The sequence below is a fragment of the Macaca thibetana genome, chromosome 8 (genome assembly GCF_024542745.1).
Source record: "Macaca thibetana thibetana isolate TM-01 chromosome 8, ASM2454274v1, whole genome shotgun sequence".
NCBI classification, from domain to species: domain Eukaryota; kingdom Metazoa; phylum Chordata; class Mammalia; order Primates; family Cercopithecidae; genus Macaca; species Macaca thibetana.
In genome coordinates, this window is record NC_065585.1 from 56085058 (window position 1) to 56108481 (window position 23424).

The following is a 23424-nucleotide window of genomic DNA, read 5'->3' on the forward strand; positions in this document are numbered from 1 at the left end:
GGCAAATCTGATGAAACTACTCAAAGACCACATTCTTGAAACTGCCTGCTCAAGCATCCGCAAAATCTGTCCAAATTATTATTTAGGAAAACTCTGATCTAGAGAAAATTGCCATATACAAATACAATTAACAATTTAGAAAAGAATCAACACTATGTAGTCCATACTGTATTTCAGGAACTGTTATAATCCTTAAATTATATTAACTCATGCATTTTCCAAAAATGCCTATAAGGCAATTATTACCTAACTTATAGAGTAAGTTGCAGTCACAGAGTAACCTATCCAAGCTCACACAAAGAATGGCAGAGAAGAGATCGAACCTAGCAACTGGCCCCAGAGTCAACATCTTAATGTCCAAACAATTCTGCTTAAATATAGAATACACATTTCTGAAAATTCTGTCAATATTGAGTGGAGAGTCTTGAGAAAATTGAGCCAAATCAAATGAAAAATAATGCAAAAGTAACAGCATTATTTCTTTGGCAACTTTACATATCGGCACATTTAGATATACCCTATTTTTCATAAAAGCCACAAGGTTTTCCATTTCATGTGTGAACCATAATTAATATAATCTGTCCTTAATTACTGGTCATGCATTTTGTGCACAGGTACTCCTAGAGATAAATTGCTGGGTAAATGAGGATGAACATTTAAAATTTTGGTACACATTGATGAATTACCTTTCCTTTAAAAATGAACCAATTTACACACTGTAAGCAGTAGCACGCATCTTTCTTTTTCCTACACATTATCAAGATAGGGCATCATTAAACTTCAATCTTTGTCAATATGATATGTGAATAATTATTTCCAATAGCTTTAATTAATATTTTAAGAATTATGAAGTTTGTGAATTATCTATTGCTATGTAACAAATTATCCTAAACCTCAGTAACTTAAAACAACAAACATTTATCATCTCCCAGTTTACATGGAAACAGGTGGAACAAAACAGCTGCAGGTTTGCTGGGGGCCTTTCGCATAGGGTATAATCGAGGACCTGCAGTCATCTAAGGCTCAAATAGAGGAGCGGCTGCTTCCAAGCTCACTATGTTGTTGCTGGTAGGCCTTGGCTCTTTGCCACATGAACCACTCCCCACAGGATGCTCAAAGGTCCTCATGACATGGATGCTGGCCTCAGGATGCTCAAGGGTCCTCGTGACATGGATGCTGGTGATCTGAGGGGCAGGGAGAGACAGAGACAATAGAGAGAGAGAGAGAGAGAGAAGAAAAAAGAATAAGCCATAGTCTTTTTGTAACCAAATAATGGAAGTAAGATCCATCATTTTTGACATTTTCTATTTGTTAGAAACTAGTAACTAGGTCCAGCCCACACTTAAGGGAAGGAGAATATACAAGGATGAAGATCATTAGTAGTCACCTTAGAAGCTGTATAACATATGAAGGATGTAGGGCATTTTTTTCTATGTATTTGCATGCTTATTTGTGTCCATAAGGACTCTTTTAAATGCTTATATTTTTAGAATGATGTTTTATGTTGTCTGAGTTTATTGCAGGCCTTCTTCACTTTTGGAATATTTTCAAAAACTTAGAAACTAATAAGCTTTCTTACATTATTGTAAAGACTATTTTTATATTTAAATATTTTACCCACCTGAACAATTCGGATGGCATCTAGAATGAGGTAAAGATACTACTGTATTTATTCTATCCAAATGGTAAGCCAGTTCTCCCAAAACTATTTATTCATAATTCAGCTTTCTTTGCCCTGATTTGAAATGCACAATGACAGTATTTTACCCCTTTACATTAAAAATAAATAAGTTCTCCTTAAGTTCCTGTAATTGTTTGATACTACAAAATAGTTTTAATAGATAAGAACAAGTCTTGTTTTTCTGGAATGTTTGGAAAAGATATCTAACTCTACATGTCAAAGAATCATTCTGAATCTTGAAAAGAACATACACATTGTCCATGCTATCATGCCTCATGTAGCCTGAACTCTTTGGAAATTAGTTACTTAACTTATATAGGTGTAACATTTATATCTACTAAATGAAGCAGTGTTTCTTAAACCATCAGCAGTCCCTCAGTTTTTGTAACTGTGAAAAAATATTTCATAGTCAAAATGAGAAATTGTGTTTTTTGTAGACAAATTGTTTATACATCAAGATCCTTACTCCTATTCACCCAAGACCTAGGAGTGTTGTAGAGGTGACCTATTAGGCCTACTTGACAGTCATCATTTGTCAGTTACATACTTATTAATTGAAAAAGTAATCAATTTCCTTCATTTTCTCAATAATCTCAGCTATACAACTTGTCTTCTTGCTGAAAACTCCATTCAATAAAGTGGGTATTATTTTGTATATAGAAACATGATGGGCTAATAATGGCATAATAGGTTTTATAATTCTGTGGCATGCTTTCACAAAGTGGTCTACTGCCCTGCTCTGAATGGCAGGGTTCTTATTACCTGTTGTGTCTTAGTACGTTTTGTGCTGCTATAACAGAATACCTGAGACTGGGTAATGTGTAACAAAAAGAAATTTATTTTTTTATAGTTCCGGAAACTGGAATGTCCAAGGTCAAGGTGCTGGCATCTGGCAAGGGACTTCTTCCTGTGTCATCCCATGATGGAAGATGGAGATTGAGATCGAACTCACTTATTTATAATAGCATCAATCCCACACATGATGATAGAACCTTCATGGCCTAATTATCTCATCATCTCTTAAATATTCCACCTCTTTACAGTGAGCCTGGGTGAGAGAGTGAGACTTTGTCTTAAGAAAAAAAAAAAAGATTTTAAAAGATTTTACCTCTCATTACTGATAAAACGGCAATTACATTTTAACATCAGTTTTGGAGGAAATAAACATTCTATCACATTTTTCCCCTGTACCCAAAACTCATGTCCAACTCACATACAAAATACCTTAATTCCATCCAAATGGCCTCAAAATTTTTAACTCATTCCAACAACAAGTTTCCCTCCAGATGTAAGCCTATGAAATTTAGTAAAGTCCTTCCAAAATACAATGGCGGTTCAGGCATAGACATAGATAGACATTCCTATTCCAAAAATTGAGAAGCAGGAAGGAAAAGTAAGGGAGTAATCTTTCTCAAGTAAGTCTCAAATCCAAGAGGTTGGACAATATCAAATGTTAAGGCTTCACAATAATATTCTCTGACTCGATGTCCCACCTTCTGGACACACTGGAGTGGAGATTAGGCCCTGAAGGCCTCCGGCATCCCTGCCCACATGGTTTTGTTGGGCTCAGCCTACACAGTAGCTGTCATAGATTGGAGTCTTGAGCCTGCAGCTCTCCTAGGCTGGCATTGTACATTGGTAGCTCAACAGTTCTGAGATCTTGGGGGTAGTCCCACCCTTATAGTTCCACTATGTCTAGTGTGGACTCTCTGCAGTGGCTTTAACCTGCAACACGTCTCTGCCTAGGTTCCCAGGCTATTGATAATATCCTTTGAAATCTAAGTAGGGGAAATCACACCTTCACAGCTCTTGCATTCTGTGTCCTGCCGAATCAACTATACCTTGACGAAGGTTTATGGCTTGTACCTTCCAGAATGGCGGGATGAGCCACACCTATGCCCAGTTGAACCAAGGCTGGGGCAACCAAGGTGTGGGGAGCAGAGACTTGAAGTGGCCCTGGGTCATAAGCCCCAATGTCCCAAGGGTGCTCTAAACCTATCTGTTAACATATTTTTTTCCCGAAGGCTGTCACTGTGGGCCTGTGATGGGAGGGGCAGTACTGATAATCCCTAAAGTCCCTTTGGGATTTTTTCCTGATTGCCCTGGTGAATAGCCTCTGGCTTTGTTCTATCCATACTAATCTCCTTATCAAATGGTCCTTCAGCTGCACCCTTTATTTTCTCTCCAGAAAATATTCTTTCACTCTTTACCATGTGGCCAATGTGAGAATCCTTCAAATTTCTAAACTTTTGTTGCCTTTTAATTATAAACCTCATCTTTATATCACCTTCCTCTTCACTTGTCTTACTAAATGCAGTTAAAAGAAGACAAACAGCACCTGATGCCTTGCTTCTCAGATACTTCTTCCACCAGACACCCGAGTTCATTGCTCTTAAATTCTGTCTTCCATAAAGCCTTCAGCTTGGACACAATTCAGCCAAGTGATTTGCTGCTTTCTAACAAAGATGGGCTTGATTCCATTTTCCAATATCTTGTTTCCCCTTTCCATCTGAGACCTCATCAGAATGGCCTTTGCTGCCAATATTTCTAACAACATTCTGATCAAAACCATTTAAGTAATCTCTGAGAAGTTTCAGACTTCCACTACAGCTCTTCTCTTCTTTCAAGTCTTTACCACTGTCACCCTTAATGCTCCATTCATGGAAATGAAGACTTTTTCCAGCATTCACTTCAAAATTGTTGCAACCTCTATCCATTACCCAGTTCCAAAGCTGCTCCCACATTTTCAGTTATTTGTTATAACCATACCTCATTCCTGGTATTAGTTTTCTGTCTTGTTTCATTTTGTGCCGCTATTAACACAATACTTCAGTCTGGCTAACGTATAATAAAGATAATTTTTTCTCACGTTTCTGGAAATGTGATTTGGGAAATCCCAAATCAGGGTGCTGGTATCTTGCAAGGGCCTTTTTGCTGTGTCCTCCAGTGATAGAACATGAAAGAGCAAGAGAGGCCCAGGCGCGGTGGCTCATGCCTATAATTCCAACACTTTGGGAGACCGAGGCAGGTGGATCACCTGAGGTCAGGAGTTTGAGACCAGCCTGGCCAACATGGAGAAACCCTGTCTCTACGAAAGGCTGTAATCCCAACTACTTGGGAGGCTGAGGCAGGAGAATCGCTTGAACCTGGGAAGTGTAGATTGCAGTGAGCCAGGATAGTGCCATTGCACTCCAGCCTGGGCAACAATAGCAAAACTCTGTCTCAATAAAAAAATAAATAAATAAATAAATAAATAAATAAATAAATTTTAAAAAGAGCAAGAGAGGGAGGACAAACTTGACCTTCTATAATGGCACCAATTTCACCCATGAGGATGCAGTCCTCATGCCCTAATCACCCCTTAATATTTTCACTTCCTAATATTGTTAAATGGCAATTAAATTTCAACATGAGTTTTAGAGTAAAAGCATAGCATATTGTATTGTTCTCAGCTTCTTCTAAAAATCTGAGACTGAAAGAGTTCTGTTCATTATCCAATTAGACTAGTTTATTTGCATTTTTCTTATTGTTACTATACTTACCTTACTATTATACTTATCTTGCTTTATGACCATCAATGATTATGTCATTTCATCTATATGACTGTTACTTTCTTGAGATCAGGGTGCATTTTATAATTTTTATATGCTCTGCAGAGCTTAACACAGTGCCTTGCACATAGTAGACAATGAAAAACATTTATCAAATAAATAAATCATAACACACAAATTGGTGCATACTGTCTATGGATGAAAAACATATCTTTTTGTATACTGAGGATACATGATGTTTGATGTTCCACGTTATTTTTTTGCTTAATTCATGGTCTATTTCAGCTGGAAATACTCTCTGTCAGAATATAAAAGAGTTTAAACTTCTACTTGGAAAGAGACACTGAATTTTTTGTAGCTGAAAACTTGAGTTTTCTGGTTGTAGATACTCTTTGCCCAGTATAATTATGTCAGGTGGCTAGAAGTTACAGTAAGTCACATACATAAACTCCCTAACTCTAATGCTGTCATCTTTTTTCACACATTTCCTGTCTAATGGAGTAAAGTTATCATATTTATCAAGTTAATGTTTGAGGAATGACTACATCGTAGGGCTTTATTGATGGTGATTTTTGCCAATCGCTTGAAATTTATTAAGGCTCCAAATAAATTCAAGCACATTAGATTCTAGTTTAAACTAACATTGACTTCCAAAGTTGTGCCCTCCTCTTAAATTTCATGATCCGGGGTCCATAGCACAACGTTATAACATTATAATATTCTATCATGAGAGCAATTTCAGAAATTGTGCATACAATATGCACTCAGTATAAAAATCTTAAAAATACAGCTAAATTGGAAGAGAAAATCAAAATGAACATAGTATTTTGGTGTTTTCTTCTAGATGTATTTATTTGATACAATACAAATATATAATGTACATATACACTTATTCAATGTGTCATGAGCATTATTTTATACCAACTGTGTGTCATGAACTTTACATAATCAAATATACTTCTTAAAAATCAAACTCAGTAGCTTCATCAAACTGAATTGTAGCATATTTGTTTGTTCAATTCTTGATTTTTGACTATTTAAACTCTTTCCAGATATTTATCATTATGCAAAATCTTGCAATTAACTCATGTGCCTAGGTCTATACCTACATATACACACATACCCCATTGTAATATTCCTGATGCACATTGCTATAATTATTTGACTTAACTATATTTGTTTATGTTAAAAATCTATTCCCTTTCCCTTACTCCATGATTATAATCTCTCTTCACATTACTGTCAGAGCAACCTTTTTGTAATGTCATTTGTATAATGCCATTCTTAAGTTTAATAATCTGAAGGACTCCATTGTCAACTTACATGCTCCAAAGATGAAACCCTCATCCTAGCCTTTATATTATGCCTCCTCCCAATTAAGATCTCTTGATTTTTACCTGCAGACTTATCTCTTTTCCAAAATATCCAAGAAAATCCTGAAGATTTTATGCTTGGAAGCATGCATTTCCCCATAAATGCTATTAAAATTCAGTACCTTCCTCCAATGACCAAAAGAAAAGATGTAGGTAATTTATGATAAAGCAGAATTTGAGTCTCACTTAGTCATAAATTCGAATTGCTTTGTTTGAAATAGACATGATTTGGCTGATGTGAGCATTTCACAAAATAAGTGGTAGGAGATAGTTTTGATAAAAAAACAAACAAGCAAACAAACAAAAAAACTAGTACCCAGAGGAAGCATTTAATATTACCTTTTAGATGTAAAAGCAAAAACTAACGGGCAGAAGAATAAACTCACTTTTTGTACTGCTTAGCTATGCAGTCTCTTTCTATGGAAAGCAGTAAATATTGATTATAGGTTAAAGGCAATTAAAATAATGGACCTGTAGCTGGCAGCCATGCCAGATAGTTCTTGGCACTGACAGCATTTACCACATAAGCAATGACTGTCAAATTTAATGAGCAAACACATTTTCCAGGAAAAAGCATTTAATATTCATTTGCCAAGCACAGGCTATATTCAATTTGTTGGTTAACACTTCACAAAATAAAGACAAGATGCAGAAAATGTTGATTTTAAAGGAAGATAAAGAGGACCTTTTAAAATCCATTTAAAGTTAAAACCTTTTCACAGACTGTGTAAAGGTATAAAATAAAGCTTCTGTCTCAGTAGAAGAAACAGGCTCATTTATGCTGTCTAAGACAATTATGCAGACCCTTCTTTCAGGTCATGGCACTTTTGCCAATTTGGCACAGAGTTAAGAAAAAAGGAACCCTTGTTTTCACGACCTATGCTTGTAGGACAAAGATTGCTGTTAGTTCTTTCCAAAACTTTTATTTAAATTTTTTTCTTGATATATTTATGTAGCCCACCATGCAAGGGTTTCAAAAACACCCCTTGCCCCCATGCATCAGGTGAATAACTATTGGCATTAAACAGAGGATCCATAATTTTTTAAAAGACGGACCTGGCTTCAAATTGGATTCAATTAGAAGAAAGTTCTTTTTATCACCACCTGGGAAATAAGCTAAAAGTAATTAGAGAGAGAAAGGCAGGAACATGCTAGGACTATGAGCTAGAAGGAAAAGCCATTGATAGATTAGTAATACCTGGATAAAGACAATTAACATAGATTTTTATGTGAATTCAACTAACTATAAATTCAGCAAAAATTTGTCTTAAAAATATACTAAGAGCAATTTCAGACTAGAGGAAGACACTTTAATATAATCACAAGAAATTCTATCCCTATAATGAAGGGTAAAATATAATGGTATAAATGGAATTAAAATAATAACTATTTTGAAGATTTGCATAAGAGAAACATTACATATATTTTATAATTCATGGAGAGTACATTTTATTTTCAATCACTCCTTACATGCACTGAAGCACAAAATTCTATTAATTTTACTTCCATCATATCACTAGTATCTTCCCCCTTCACTCCATTTCCTCTTGATGTTTCTAGATCAGACCTCCATCATCTCTCACTCAGAATATATTAAAATGTCTTCTTAGCTGAATACGATTTCCCCAGTCTTGAGAACTCCTAATTCATTCTCTACAACACAACTAGAAAAATCTTAGTAAAACTTTGTACCTTTTTAGGTAACACTTCAGCTTAGCAGTTATCAGTGGTCTATTTTACTTTCAGTGAGGACAAAATCAATGTTGTGGCATCTGAGACCTTTCATGATGCAGACTTTGCTTACTTTTTCAGACTCTTGCCACCCAACTCTATCTCAAATTTACTACCCATATGTCATCTCTGCTAAGTCACCTGCAATTTCCTGAAAGCCCCAGTTTCTTTCTCCTCTGAACACTTGCCTATTCTATGCCTTCTGACACCATTTATTTACCTGTACATTTTGCCCGAATTCCTCTTGATTACCATCATACTTCGCTTTATTACATTTCACAGATATTGAATTTTCTACAAATTGAAAGTTTGTGGCTACCCTGCATTAAGCAATACTATTGGTGCCATTTTTTCAACACCATCTGCTCATTTCATATCTCTGTGTCACATTTTGGTAATTCTTGCCATATTTCGAAGTTTTTCATTATAACCGGTTATAGTGACCTATGACCAGCAATCTTTGATGGCATTGTAATTGTTTTTGGGCATGACAAACTGTGTCCATATAAGGTGGAAAACTTAATAAATAAATGTGTGTGTTCTGACTGCTCCACTGACCAGCTGTTCCCCATCTCTCTTCCTCTTATTGGAGTTTCTGATTCCCTGACACACACAAAAAAACAAAATTGAAATTATGTCAATTAATAACACTACAATGGCATCTAAGCCTCCAAGTAAAACAAACAGTTACAAGTCTCTCGCTTTAAATCAAAAGCTGGAAATAATTAAGCTTAGTGAGGAAGACATGTCAAAAGCAGAGATAGGCAAAAGCTAGGCCTCTTATGCCAGACAATTATTCTAATTGTGAATGCTAAAAAATGAGTTCTTGAAGCAAATTAAAAGTGCTACTCCAGTGAACACACAAATAATAATAAAGCAAAATAGACTTTTGCTGATATGGAGAAAGTTTTAGTGGTCTGGATAGAAGATCAAACCAACAACAGCATTCCCTTAAGCCAAAACCTAATTGAGAGCAAGGCCCTCATCCTTTTCAGTTCTGTGTAGGTGAAAGAGGTAAGGAAGCTGCAGAAAAGTTGGAAGCTAGAAAAGGTTTGTTCATGAAATTTAAAGAAATAAACTATCTCTCAAACATAAAAGTGCAAGGTGAAGCAGTAAGTGCTAACCTAGAAACTGCAGCAAGTTATATGGAAGATCTACTAAGATCATTGATAAAGGTGGCTATGCTAAACAATAAATTTTAAATATAGCTGAAACAGTAAAATATAGAAGATGCCATCTAAGGCTTTCATTGCTAGGAGGAGAGATGAATGCCTGGCTTCAAAGTTTCAAAGGACAGGCTGGCTCTCTTGTTAGGAGCTAATGCAGTTGATGACTTTAAGTTGAAGCCAATGCTCATTTACTATTTCAAAAATCTCAGGGCCCTTACGAATTATGCTAAATCTACTCTGCCTGTGCTCTGTAAATAGAGCATAGCCTGAAGGAAAGCACATCTGTTTACAGCATGGTTTATGAATATTTTAAGCCCACTGTTGAGACCTACTGCTCAGGAAAAAGAAAAAAAAAAGATTACTATTATTGCTAATTGACAATGCATCTGGTCAACCAAGAGCTCTGATGGAAATGTACAATAGATTAATGTTGCTTTCATGCATGCTAACACAACATCCATTCTGTAGCTCAAGAGTCATGGAGTAATTTTGAATTTCAAGTCTTACTATTTAAGAAATACAGATTATAAGATTATAGATAATAATTCCTCTAATGACTCTGGGCAAAATAAATTGAAAACCTTTTTTAAAGGAGTTACCATTTTAGAAGCCATTACGATAATTTGTGATTCATATGAGGAGACCAAAATATCTACACTGACAGTAATTTGGAAGAACTTGATTTCAACTTTCATGGATGATTTGAGGCTTCAGTAAAGAAAGAGGTGAACTTTTTAGCAAGAGAACTAGAATTAGAAGTGGAGCCTGAAAATGTAACCGAATTGTTTCAATCTCATGATAAAACTTTAACACATTAGGACTTGCTTCTCACAAATGAGCAAAAAAAGTGGTTTTATGAGATGGAATTTGCTCTTCATGAAAATGCTGTGAACTTTGATTAAATAACCAAAAATTATTCTGAATATGCCATAATATTAGTTGATAAAGCAGTGGCAGGTTTTGAGAAAACTGAATGAAATTTTGAAAGAAATTTTACTGTGGATGAAATGCTAAAAAGCAGCATTGCATGGCATAGAGAAATATTTTTGTGAAAGAGTCAATTGATTCAGCAAATTTTATTGTTATTTTAAGAAATTGCCAAAGCCACTTCAACCTCTAGCAATCACCATCAACAATGAGGTAAGACCCTCCACCAGCAACAAGTTAAGGACTCCTGAAGGTTCAAATGGTTGTTAGCATGTTTTAGTGACAGAGTATTTTTTAATGAAAAAATGTGCGTTTTTAAAGATATAATGCAATTGCCCACCTAACAGACTACAGTATAGTGCAAACATAACTTTATGTGCACTAGGAAACAAAAATATGTGTTTGACTGACATTTTTTGCAATTATTGTAGTGACCTGGGACCAAACCCACAATATCTCTGACATATCTGTATAATTTTGGATTAGTCTCAGGTTTCTTCTACTATATCATAGCTTTTCATAATTACTTTTAGTTTGGGTTTGTTGTTTCCTTTAGAGATTCCCCTAATACTATCCCAACCAAATTCTCATAATACTTATTCCAGCTATTTAATGGTCTCATTTGAAGTCATGCACATAACTGAATAATCAGAAATGAGGAAGGCACTGAATGTCCAAAGACATTTGAAGAAAAGTACACACAAAAGGAATTTGAAATATGAAAGCAATCTCTGTCAACATTATAACTTGTCTTAAGCATTGCCTTGGTGACTAACATAACAGTGTATGTGGGAGATATTGAGGCTTTAGGCTGTGAGTCAAAAGAGCAGGAAATATTGATTGATGTAAAACAAAGAGAGTAATAAAAATGATTTATTAATTTGTGAACTAAAGAGTGAAATACTGAAGAGTAGAAAGCTCCAAAGTATCCAGGTTTGGTTAAAAAAAAAATTTTTTTTTTTGTTTCTATTTTACAAGCTTACATAAGTTAACACAATTTCCTTTCATGAACCACTCATGGGAAAACAGGCTGTATTAGTCCGTTCTCATGCTGCTATAAAGAACTGCCCAAGACTGGGTAATTTACAAAAGAAAGAGATTTAATTGACCCACAGTTCTGCATAGCTTAGGAGGCCTCAGGAAACTTACAATCATGGTGGAAGGCGCCTCTTCACTGGGTGGCAGGAGAGTGAATGAGTGCAAGCAAGGGAAATGCCAGATGCTTATAAAACCATCAGATCTCTTGAGACTCACTCATTATCGCGAGAACACCATGGGTGAAGCCCCTCCCATGATTCAATTACCTCCACCTAGTCCCACCCTTAACACGTGGGGATTATGGGATTACAAACTCATGGTGAAAGTTGGGTGAGGACACAAAGCCAAGCCATATCCCAGGCTACATGTTTCACTAAACATCTCAATAAAGTGGGTAACCTGTTATTCCTACCACTACTATGCTGCTTTTACAAATGTAACAGTCTTCATCAAATACATTTAAGTCTCCAATAAATTAAGAGAGCAGTGCTGTGGGAAATGAGAAATCTTTAAGAAGTATTTTGCTTATCCTAGCTAAGAAGAGCAACGTGATGACTAAAGTATTGTTAACAATAAATGCCACCAAACTGTTAATGGATAGGTTTAGAGTAAAATTTTTAAAAACGATTTTAGTATGTGGTTTAGAATGATCAGTGGAATCTTGTTAGTCAAACCTCATGCATGCCTAGAGCTCTCCATAAATTGGTACAAACCATCACCCTAATTGTGTTTATAACATTTCCCCTATGTATTTTTTTCAGCTTACATTCATTCACTCTCTCATGAGCAGAGCTTGCGCTGACTTCTATTGATAGCTTTGTTGACACATTTGTCCCTGCATAGAGTGATGCCTACCTCTCTCTACATAGTTCCAAACACTACTGGTATTCATGTCCCAGTTTAAATTTTATCTTTTTCATAGGTCAAATTTTGGCCAATGCCTATTAAAATGCTTTCTTTTTGCTCTGAACGACATACAGTTTGAGTTATCTTTTCCTTTAGTGTCCTACATTAACTATAACCAGACAAAAATGATAAGTCTTTTGTATTATTGGCAAATTGAGTCTAAAAGAAAACTCAAAACGGGGATTTCAAGAATATTTTAGCTAATCATAGTATTTTATTGCTTCCTGGGGTGATTTTGTGAAGGAAATTACTTATAAATGCACACATTCTGCTAACAATTTTATAATGAGCAAAATACTTTTAAGGTCTTACCTTATCATTGTAAGATATTTCTTAAAGCACTGAGTAGGCTGCTGTGCATGCATAGATGAGGTACTCCTATCATTCTTTGCCCAATCCCTAATGAAATGACTTTGTCCTACTCTAAATTATTGTAGGATGATAGATTTTTGTATCTAATTACCTCTATTAGCTACAACTATGCAAACGTGAGATTGAGTATTGCATGACTTGTATATTGGTTTATAATTTCAAGTGAATAGTTTGAATATATTTTTGGCTATTCTAGTATCATCAGAATAAGTTTTACTTCTTTAATGACTCTATGAAGGAAATCACTTACAGATGTACTCATTCTGTGAACATTCAAATAACTAGCTGATTATTTTAAAGAGATTCCCCTAAAGCACTGAGCAGATTGTTTTGCATAGAGCAGATGACTCTCCCCTAAATATTAGTCAACTGGTATACTGAATTAGGTAAGTGCTGAATTGAAATATAAAAAGGCCTCTTCTGACTCACCACGTTGAAAGAGATCTGGATATGAATAGTACTGTAACAATAATGTCCATAGGACCTTTAGCTCTTCAGTGAATTTCATATCAAAAATCTGTGGTTATTTTCCATTTAGTGTTGAATATCTCAGTTGGCTATGTCCCAAAAAAAGGCTGAGAAATTAGTCCTGTGTCTTATCTTAGTAATTTCGAGAAGTGGCTGAGGTTGCCATCGGGAGACCTTCCAATTTTTTTTTTCTCACAGTCAGAAATCTAAGATGTCTGAACTAAGCAAAGGTGCAATGAAAGCACAGGAAGAAGCAGAATGCCAGATAACTCCATCAGGACACTCAGATGGTTTGATGTGTGTTTAACATTTAGGCTAGATAGGGGATATTTCTTATTTCTGAGGCAAATGGCATAATACTTTCACTCAAGAGAAGTGACAGGGAATGAAAAGAATGTGCTCTGTTGGGAGAAAAATGAGTCGTTCATTATCCGCCAAGAAATAGAGAGGAGAAATCATTCTTGTTAGTTAAACATGCTTTCTCTTTGTTTTCTTTATCTTGTCTTCTTGTCTTACTTTTAATTGATCTCTCTCTCTCTCTCTCTCTCCCTCTCCCTCTATCTCCCTTTGTGGTTAACGCTAACAGGGTAACATTGGGTGATTGGTACCCTCTGAAGTGTCACCCATCTGAGGTCTTTAATTATCAAATCTATCATAAGTGTAGACAAGTCTGCTAATAGCTTTTATGATGTCGAACAGGTTTCTTTACACAGACACAGACACAAATATGCATATCTATGGTAATTCCTTAATAACTCAATGCATGGTCATATCTTTGCTTTATCTCAGATGACATAGTAGTGTTTAACAATACTCAGTTGAAAGTAATGAGAAATTGAAAGTTGAATTCTACCTATCCCGCTGCCACGTTTCTCTATCCTGATGTGTTTTCAGTGTCGTTTTTCACAATTGTAAAGTTTATATAGAAAGAAACAACACCATCTAAACACTATTAAATTGGAGCATTCCAATTAAGAGTTTCTCAAAATGTGTCTTGCAGAGCAACAGTCTTGGGCTGCTATTTGAGGAAATGGTTCCATGGTCTACTAACTGAAAAATTATAAATTTTACATCTCCATTCATAATGTATATTAGCATATTACAGTATCTGAGAAGTCTTTCAGTAAAGACACCTTTATTTAATTCAGCATTTTCCAAATTTACTTGATGGTACAACTATTTTATTGCACATAAAAATTATTATTGTCTCACTGAGCTAGTGTTACTTGGGACATAGCTAGAGAAAAACTGCCGTAATTTCTCCTTCATTCTGCAGCTAGCTGTTCTCCAAAAATGCAAATTAGTTACATTGTTCCTCTACTTGAAATATGTCACAAACTCCCCATTATCTGCAGGGAGATAAAAATCTAATTTGCTTAACAGACAAAGCCTCCACATCTAATATTCAGCCATCACACATATGAAATTATAGATTTGCTGAAGTGACTATGTGTTTTCTGATCATTCTGTTTACTTCTTCTATCTTTGTGTCAATACACATTTTTGCCTCCTCGAATTTTCTTTTCCTCCTCGTAGATAAGAAAAACTTGTTTATCCTTCAAAATCTAGCTGAATCACTGTGTTCCAGAAATCCTTCCTGATTATTCTAGCCAAATTTACACCAAATCTGTGATTTTTATCATGTAGCTGACTGAGCTAGAAATAACACAATTCCTCAGAACCTTTTTTTTATCTTAGGGCTTTTTAATATCTCTACCCTACATTCCTCCACTTGATAAGATTTACCTTATCTGCTGTCTATTAGACTAGGACACCTGCATTTTGATTGATTTCTACTTCATTTTATGACAGATACCTTAAGCTTAACATTTTTATTGAAGATTTTTTTTTATTCCTGTTATCCTTCTGATCATCTAATGTTTCCTGTATCAGTCAATATGGTACCACATTTCAATGACTGCTATAACAGAATACCTGAAATGGGGTAATTTATAAAGGAAATAAATTTATTTCTTGTAGTTATGGAGGCCTAGAAGTCTAAGGTTGGGGGGCCACATCTGGTGAGAGCCTTCTTGCTGGGTTGTGGAGGACTCTGCAGAGAGTCCTAAGGTGGCTCAGGGAATCACATGACAAGGGGACTGAGTGTGCTAGCTCAGCTCTCTTTTCCTCTTCTACTAAAGCCACCAGTCCCACTTCCATAATAACACATTAATCTACTAACCTATTAATCCATGAATAAATTAATTCATTCACAAGGACAGAGTCCTCATGTCCCACTCACCTCTTAAAAGCCCCACTTCTTAACACTGCCACTTTGAAAATTGGATTTCAACATGAGTTTGGGAGGAGACAAATACTAAAACTATAACACAAGACACACAAGCCAAACATCCGGAAATTCTGCCTCACTCTTTCCTTTCCCTTGCCCCCACCATGAGTCAGATACTACCTTTCTGTAATCCACTTATCAAATAGCAACCAGATTAATCATTTTTAAACACTCCCAATTTACAACTGCTGCTATTGTTTCCACTTACTCAAAGGATAAAATCCAAATTCTTAACACAGCCTAAAAGCTGCACATTTTTGCTCCTGTCCACCTCTCTGGTATCATCTCATACCACTATTCAAATTTCTTCTTTTCTCCATATAGTATAATTTATTTATGTGCTTAGAAGAGCTATTTGTTGTACATATACAAATTGCTAAAAAACTTTAAACCACTGCTAATTTCCATTTGCTTTCTTTCCAAGTTGCCAGAGCTATCTCATTTGTGGACTATTCTAAACAGCAGAAATGTTAAAATGGCTTTCAAAACAAGCTGTAAAGAGCTTTTTAATACTTTTGCTTAATAGTTGTGACAATACAATAGGAAACAGGGGTTACAGCATATTAACTGAGATGAATATAGAATTTTGTTGCTTAAAAATTCAGATATCTTAGTATTTTTTATCCACTGGTAATCATTTTATATTTCATAAATAAAAAGGTTGTCAAAAGGAGGATTGTGAAGGTAAAAATACAATAATACAAAATTTAAAAAATTACCAATGACAAAAAGAAATACAAATTTTTCATTTGGGCAAAACTATAGAATTTGTAGAAACTAAAATGTATTCCTAATAAAAGTCTCATTTTTAATAAATACTTATTTTAAGTCTTACATAACTGTACATCTTCCTGAGTTTGAGATTTTTAAAAAAAAATTTCAACATTTATTTCAGATGCAAGGGGTACATGTGCAGATTTGTTATATGGGTATATTGCACCAAGATAGTGAGCAGAGTACCCAGCAGGTAGTTTTTCAACCCCTTTATAGAACCATCAGTTCTCATGAGACTTATTCACTATCACAAGAACAGCACAGGAAAGACCTGCCCCCATGATTCAGTTATCTCCCACCAGGTCCCTCCCACAATATGTGGAAATTATGAGAGTTACAAGATGAGATTTGTGTAGGGACACAGAGCCAAACCATATCACGAATGTAACAAAATATGGCTTTTTCTTATCCAAATGTTATTTGTGAAATATCAGAATTCTATCTGACTTATTTCAGGAATTTTTTTTATAACCTAAATGCTACTAGGTTTATTCTTTCAGAAAAATTTATTTTTGTATTTATATGAATTAAAGTGGAGTGGAGGAAATAAATAAGTAATGTTATGAATCTTAAATCCCATATCCCTGTTAATTCTAAACGTATTGCTTATGAAGGCAAGTAAATAGTTTTACTATCCTGAAAGCTAAAAATAACCATTCCTTCCTGGATTCAAATTTTAAAATCAGTATTTATGAACTGTTAATTCTTATTTTAAAGAAGTTGAGTTTTGCATATTTTCTTCAATTTTTATTTATAAAAATTAAAAGTAAATTCTGGAAATATACCATAATAAACTGACTATTAAAATATTTTCTAAAATAAACAAAATCTATTTTTTCAGGCACCAAAGATATCTGTTATATAGATAATTGGAAAGAAATATGCATAATGGTCCTGAGAATATCTAAATCATATATGTTCTTTCTCTTTGTATTGTGTTATTACTAACGTGGCAACCAACATGGGTCTCTGCTTTAATCACTCACCTGACATCAGCATATGGGGTATTTGTCCCATCTACATATCAGCATTTTCCAGGCACCTGAAGAATGGGATTTAACATTTAGCAGAATAACGTTGAGTATTTTGATCAATTTAAAAATTCTAACAATTGAATTTCCACCTCTACTTAAATTAGATGAAATAAAGCACAAGAAACTATACTGTAGAGAATAATTATCTAGTGGCTCAAGGAATTTCTTAATGATTGAACATTTTGGAGTAGGAATATGTAAATTTATTATTTCTGTTCATCAACTTTATTTTTTTCTCACCTTGAGATTTATTTTCTTTAGGAGCACAAATCATCTAAATAGTATCATAGAATAATTAGTGTAGAATGGTTAATTTTAATAAGATACTACTCAGAAATTCTAAGTAATATGTTCCAAATAGTCATATTGAAACTTCTTGTCTAGGCCTCTGTATTTCATAACACAGTCGGATTTTTGGCTAATTCTAACTACCCAGTACTGATTTTTTAACTACTTTCATTCTGTCATGAAAACCTATTATTTTACTCAGATTAAATTACTGCCTCATCAAACCCCATTTGCATGTGATAGTCATGCTACTGATAATAAGAGCTAACATTTGAGTAGCTTTTATGGAAATTTAGCATTTTTAAATATGCCACCACCTTTGAGCCCACCATCAATGGCATGAGACATAAAAGGCAGATGTGTTAAATATTCTCAACTGAAGAATAAAGACATTAAAGTTCAGAATACTAAAGTGACTTGTTTAAGGCCTAAAACTAATAGGTAATGGAACCTAGACACATGTACTTTTCACTTATACTACATTGCCTGTATTCTCTTTTGCTCACATTTTCTTCTGTACTGTCATTACTGATGATTGTATAAAATAACTTTTGAAGCGCAATAGTTTCAGAGACATCAATTAATGACCCTATAGTCCGATTCTTTTTCACATTTTAGACTACGGTTTTTAAACTTTAAGAAGTAATACTTAAGTTTTCTTGAATATAAAATGTCACTTATTGAAGGTGGGAAGATATTAAAAGCGAACGTATTGACTGCTATGTCTTTATTCCATCTTCCGTGTTTTCTCCATCCCCATTTCAACCCATACATGGTGTTTGAGAAATTAAAGAGAAAATCAGACCACTAGCAACAAGCAGTGCTTATTTAGAATATACTAAATATTTACCTAAAATTGTTTATTTATTGGAAATCTATTCTAATTGCATTATTGTTTTAGGTAAGCTTAACCATTTAACACATTATTATAATCAAAAAATTTACAGAAATGTCATGTTAATAAGTAGTGTGTGATGTGTTTTATTTTTAATTTGCATTTCAACAGAATTCACCCTTTCCGACTAACTTCTTTAAAATCTACAATCATTAACCCATAAAAAGTTGACTCTGTAAAATATGTGACCTAGCTTTTAGCCCACAGAAATTAAATTGAAGGACAGCTATCAGAAAACAAATTTTAAACAGAGGTACAGGTCTCCATGGTAGAGGCAGTCACTCAGATCTGAAATCCTGAATCTGTATCCCCAGGTAAGTGTGGGCTTCTTGTTGCGGACTGATACAGAACCCTGATTAAATGTTGACTCTGGGTGGAACAATGTCACACAATCATGGCCTCTAAAGTGTTTACTATCTAGGTAGAAATAAGGAAAGACAATATAAATGTTCTATTTTACTGAAGTTATGAAAACGAAAAGCTTACGAAAAATTTATCATGGAAGAATTTTCAGGGGATAATTGATTTTGAAGAACAGGCTAGACTACATAGAAACATAATGAAAGAGTTCATTTTTCTCCTCTCTTCAGAAACTCAAACTTATTCTAGCCTCCATCCTGCTTTTATATGGGGGGCATATTTACATTTCTAATTTGATCAATATGTTTAAAGTAGGAATTTATCACTGCCGGTACACTAGTGCCATCCTAACATTCTGAGTCAATATGCATTTGAAAAATTTTATTTGTCATTTGAATACCTAAAATAATCACAATGTACAAAATCCAAAATGTGAAATATAAAAATTTAGTTTTTCTCACTTTCTTAACCCAAAGCTATCAAGGTCCCTGTTGTGGAAATAATTATAATAAACTGTGTTTTGAAGACTTTTCTTAAGTATTATTTGCATTCTCTAGCATGTGCATTCAAAATGCAATACAATATGTTTTGAAAATTCTTCACCAGTTAAAACTTCCTTTTATAGAAAATTTTAATATATATACTATCACACATTTTTGAAGTGCAATACCCTTCAACTTTAAGTAACTCTTATTAGCAATTATTAGAAACAGAAGGCCGGGAAATAGCATTAGAAAAAAATGAGAAAATTAATAATGGAGAGTAGAGTTTTTTGAAATGAAGATTTAGAAAAAATAAAATAAAATGAGAAAAAAAATAAACCCAGGCCTTAAAACTGCACTACTGCATTTGGCAAACAAAAGGGAAGGAACTGAGATACAAGAGCTTTGGTAATGAATTTCTTGCCAAAAACAATGGAACCACTGACAGTGAGCAGAGGATTAGAAACATATATTGAGGCTGGGCATGGTGGCTCAAGCCTGTAATCCCAGCACTCTGGGAGACTGAGGCGGGTGGATCACTTGAGGTCAGGAGATCGAGACCAACTTGGCCAATATGGTGAAACCCAGTCTGTATTAAAAAATACAAAAATTAGCTGGGTGTGCTGGCAGGCGTCTGTAATCCCAGCTACTTGGGAGGCTAAAGCAGGAGATTTGCTTGAACCTGGGAGGTGGAGCCTGCAGTGAGCCAAGATCACACGACTGCACTCCAGCCTGGGCAGAGTGTGACTCCATCTAAATACATATATATATTATAAATTTTGTTTATGTATATGTATTATATGTATTATATCTATGTATTATATCTATTATAAATTTTATTTATATGTATTATATATGTATTATAAATTTTATTTATAAAATTAAAAGTAAATACATTCTGGAAATATACCATAATAAACTGACTATTAAAATATTTTCTAAAATAGACACAATCGAGTTTTTCAGGTACCAAAGATATCTGTTATATAGGTAATTGGAAAGAAATATACATATATATATATAGATAGAGAGAGAGAGAGAGAGAGATGTTAATCTATGGCTTTTTCTATCACAGGACTCCATTGTATTCTGCAATTGGCCATCTAAAACTCTGTATATAAACTCAGATAGGTATTTAACATAAACATGTTGTAACGAATGTTTGCGTATTCTTCTCTCCCTCAAATTTATGTATTGAAATCCTCACCCTCATGGTTTTGGTATTTAGAGTTTGGACTTTGGGAAGATGACAAGGTCATAAGGCTAGAACCCTTATAAATTGGATGAGTGCCATTAGAAAAGTGACCCCAGATGACTCATTTTCCCCTTCCATCATGTGGGAACATAGCATAAGGGCTGCCTTCTATCTATGAGCCAAGATGTGAGCCCCCACCCGACATCAAAGTGCCAGTGCATTGGTTTTGGACTTCCCAAACTCCAGAACTTGTGAGAAATGAATTTCTGTTGTTTATAAGCCACCCAGAATACGGTATTTTTTATAGCATCCTGAATGGATTAAGACATGAGCCCATAAGCAAATGCTTGCTAACTTAAATAATGCAACACCAACACGTGCTCTTTGTTGAACCCATAAGACGCAAGAGCTTGTAAAGTTTCTGATTAGGAAAAGAAGGCTTTTCCTGAAAGATTCCTTTTTATTGGTTTCAGGACCCTCCAAATAGACTGGGAAGACACTCTGTCAACCATTCCATGAATTTATTGAAGCCTGTAGACAATAAAATGAAAGTGGCTGATATAGCTTCTTGGATGACAACTTTTTAGAATTGGGCACCACAGTTATCTTTGATAGGGAAGGGTGAGGTCAGCTCTTGATTGAGTGAGTGATTATTCTGCCTGCAAAGGCTTGTATGTGGGCAATCTCTGATGTGATTAAGTCTTCCCCAAATCATACTCGAGTCACCTCTCTTCTTCCACAATTCATTTGAGTTGGTTTTGACTTCTGTTTCCCTGGCCACTCCCATTAGGAGTCATACCCAGCTTGTCCTAGGGAGAAGTGCCAGTTACTGTGGGGTGCTGCTTCTCTCAGCGACAACCAGAGTTATCAGGAAATGTGCTCTCTTTCCCCACATTGCTGCAAAGAACCTGAAGGAAATTCTGACCATCTCCTGGCCCTCTATGACCTGGTCAGTGTTCTGATGAGTTATGGTCCTCAGAACAACTATATCTTTTCCCTTCTTCACCTGCATTCATTTATCTGCAATGAGGGGCTAGAGTCTGTCGCTCTTTTGGCTTGAACTCCCCTTCATTTGTTCTCCTCTGATTTGGTAGAAAAGGAGAAAGCATAAAGCCTGCCTTTGTTTTGTCATACTTAGTGAGTACAAGGGTTTCTAGAAAGGTGAATGGAACTAAAGAAAATAAAATATTTTTAAACTCTAACTTTCGAACCAGAAAATTGGCATTTAATAAAATCAACATAAATGCCAAACACAGATTACTATTATTACACATTTAAGAAATTGTAATTGTACAATGTTTAAGAACATAGAAAATACTTTTCCTATGGTTTCATATGTCTACTGAGGACATATTTCTCTAATTCTAGTGTTTAATAAGGATTCTTTATTGCTTTTTCTTATAGTAGAAGAAGTAGAAGCGTTTTCAGGAACCTAACTCTTCTGATTGTGGTGGGACTTTCAATCTCATCTCCTGCTGCTAGTGTCAGGCCTAATATAGATAGTGCTCACTCTGGCAGTCAATACTATTTTGTGTTAAAAGAAATTCAGTAAAAGTTTAATGCACTTACATTAGATCTTTAAGCCTTGTAGTATTACTTGGTAGTAATATAATGACTATGACATAAAACTACATTAAAGAGATTTAGAGTTATGGGGGATGTAAATAGTAAAAATAAATCAATAAATAAATAAGTATTGCTCACATTATGGACACAGAGCAGGGATATTTGATAGGATTGGAGGAGACAGAATATCAGAGAGCCCTTCAGGGTCATTCTTCACATGCAAGCAACAGTAGTTACCTAAAAGAAGGAGACACACACGAAGGGTATCATTTACTTAGGCAATAGTACGAGTGAAGTGTTTGTATATATTTGGCATTTCTCAAGAAGTTTGATGCTGCTTGATCAAAACTAATGAGGTGGAATTTGTTGTCAGACAGACATGAGAGATAAACAAGGGTCAGTTCATAGCGAATTTTTCATGTCATAGAGCGATACTTCATTTATTACTTATGTAGCCTACAAAAAGAAATGAAAGAATTGTATTCAGGTTGAATTCAGACACAGATTTGTTTGTGGACTGGCTGGAGGATGGAGTAAGGCTGAGGAAGAAAGTTTCAAGTACTGATAAAAACTTGTGAGTTTAATTTTGCCAATGTCCATTTAGAGGTACAGAGAGATCTTTAAGTCGATGTGAACATTACTAAAGTAATATTTCCAGGTTTAAAAGATTAATTTTCTAGCAAATATGGCAAGAGTGCATTCCTAAATGTCGACAAGAAGATTAACCAAAGTAATGTCTTTGAAAACTCTAAACAGTCCTCAAGGCACCATTTTAAAATGTAAAATATTAGCTTGAATGCTCAAAATGTAATTTCTATAAAATACTTTTTAAATGAAAGGAAAATAAGCTATTGTTGGTTAAATGAAATACCAATCACTGCTCTAAGCTCAACTTACAGGAAAGTTTACTAAATAAAACTCTGAAATAGATTACGCAGGGAGGGCATATTCTTTCTAACACTAGATACATCTGAATATAAGACAGGCAGTCATTTCTTTAAACTGATTTATGTATCTCTGACTACTATAGTAAAATGGAGAAAAAAATAGCCATTTCTGTTCTCTTTCTTTTCTATTATTCTATTTCTGTGACAGCAAGCTCATTTTCTATACTAAAGATCTTTGAATATAAATTTCAAAGAAAATACCTCATGTGTTTGGGAGGCAGCCTTATAACTGACACTGAGACTTTTCTATTTTTTAATGCTACTATATGTAGAATACATATTTTAATAATGTGTTTCTGTGGGAACAAAATATTTATATCAAAATGCATACAAAAGAGTATACTTTTTCTTCACTGTTTTATTCAACCGTTTAGTAA

The 23424-nt window shown here is 34.7% G+C and overlaps 1 long non-coding RNA gene across 1 annotated transcript; it reads right to left on the reverse strand.

The window, feature by feature from the left end:
* Positions 1-977: 977 nt before the first annotated feature.
* LOC126961165 (uncharacterized) lies at positions 978-21553 on the reverse strand. The gene is made up of 3 exons (XR_007728212.1): positions 21261-21553; positions 17267-17322; positions 978-1184 (listed from the first exon to the last, which is right to left on the reverse strand). It is a non-coding gene; the product is annotated as an uncharacterized LOC126961165 (long non-coding RNA).
* Between the last annotated feature and the right edge of the window lie 1871 nt (positions 21554-23424).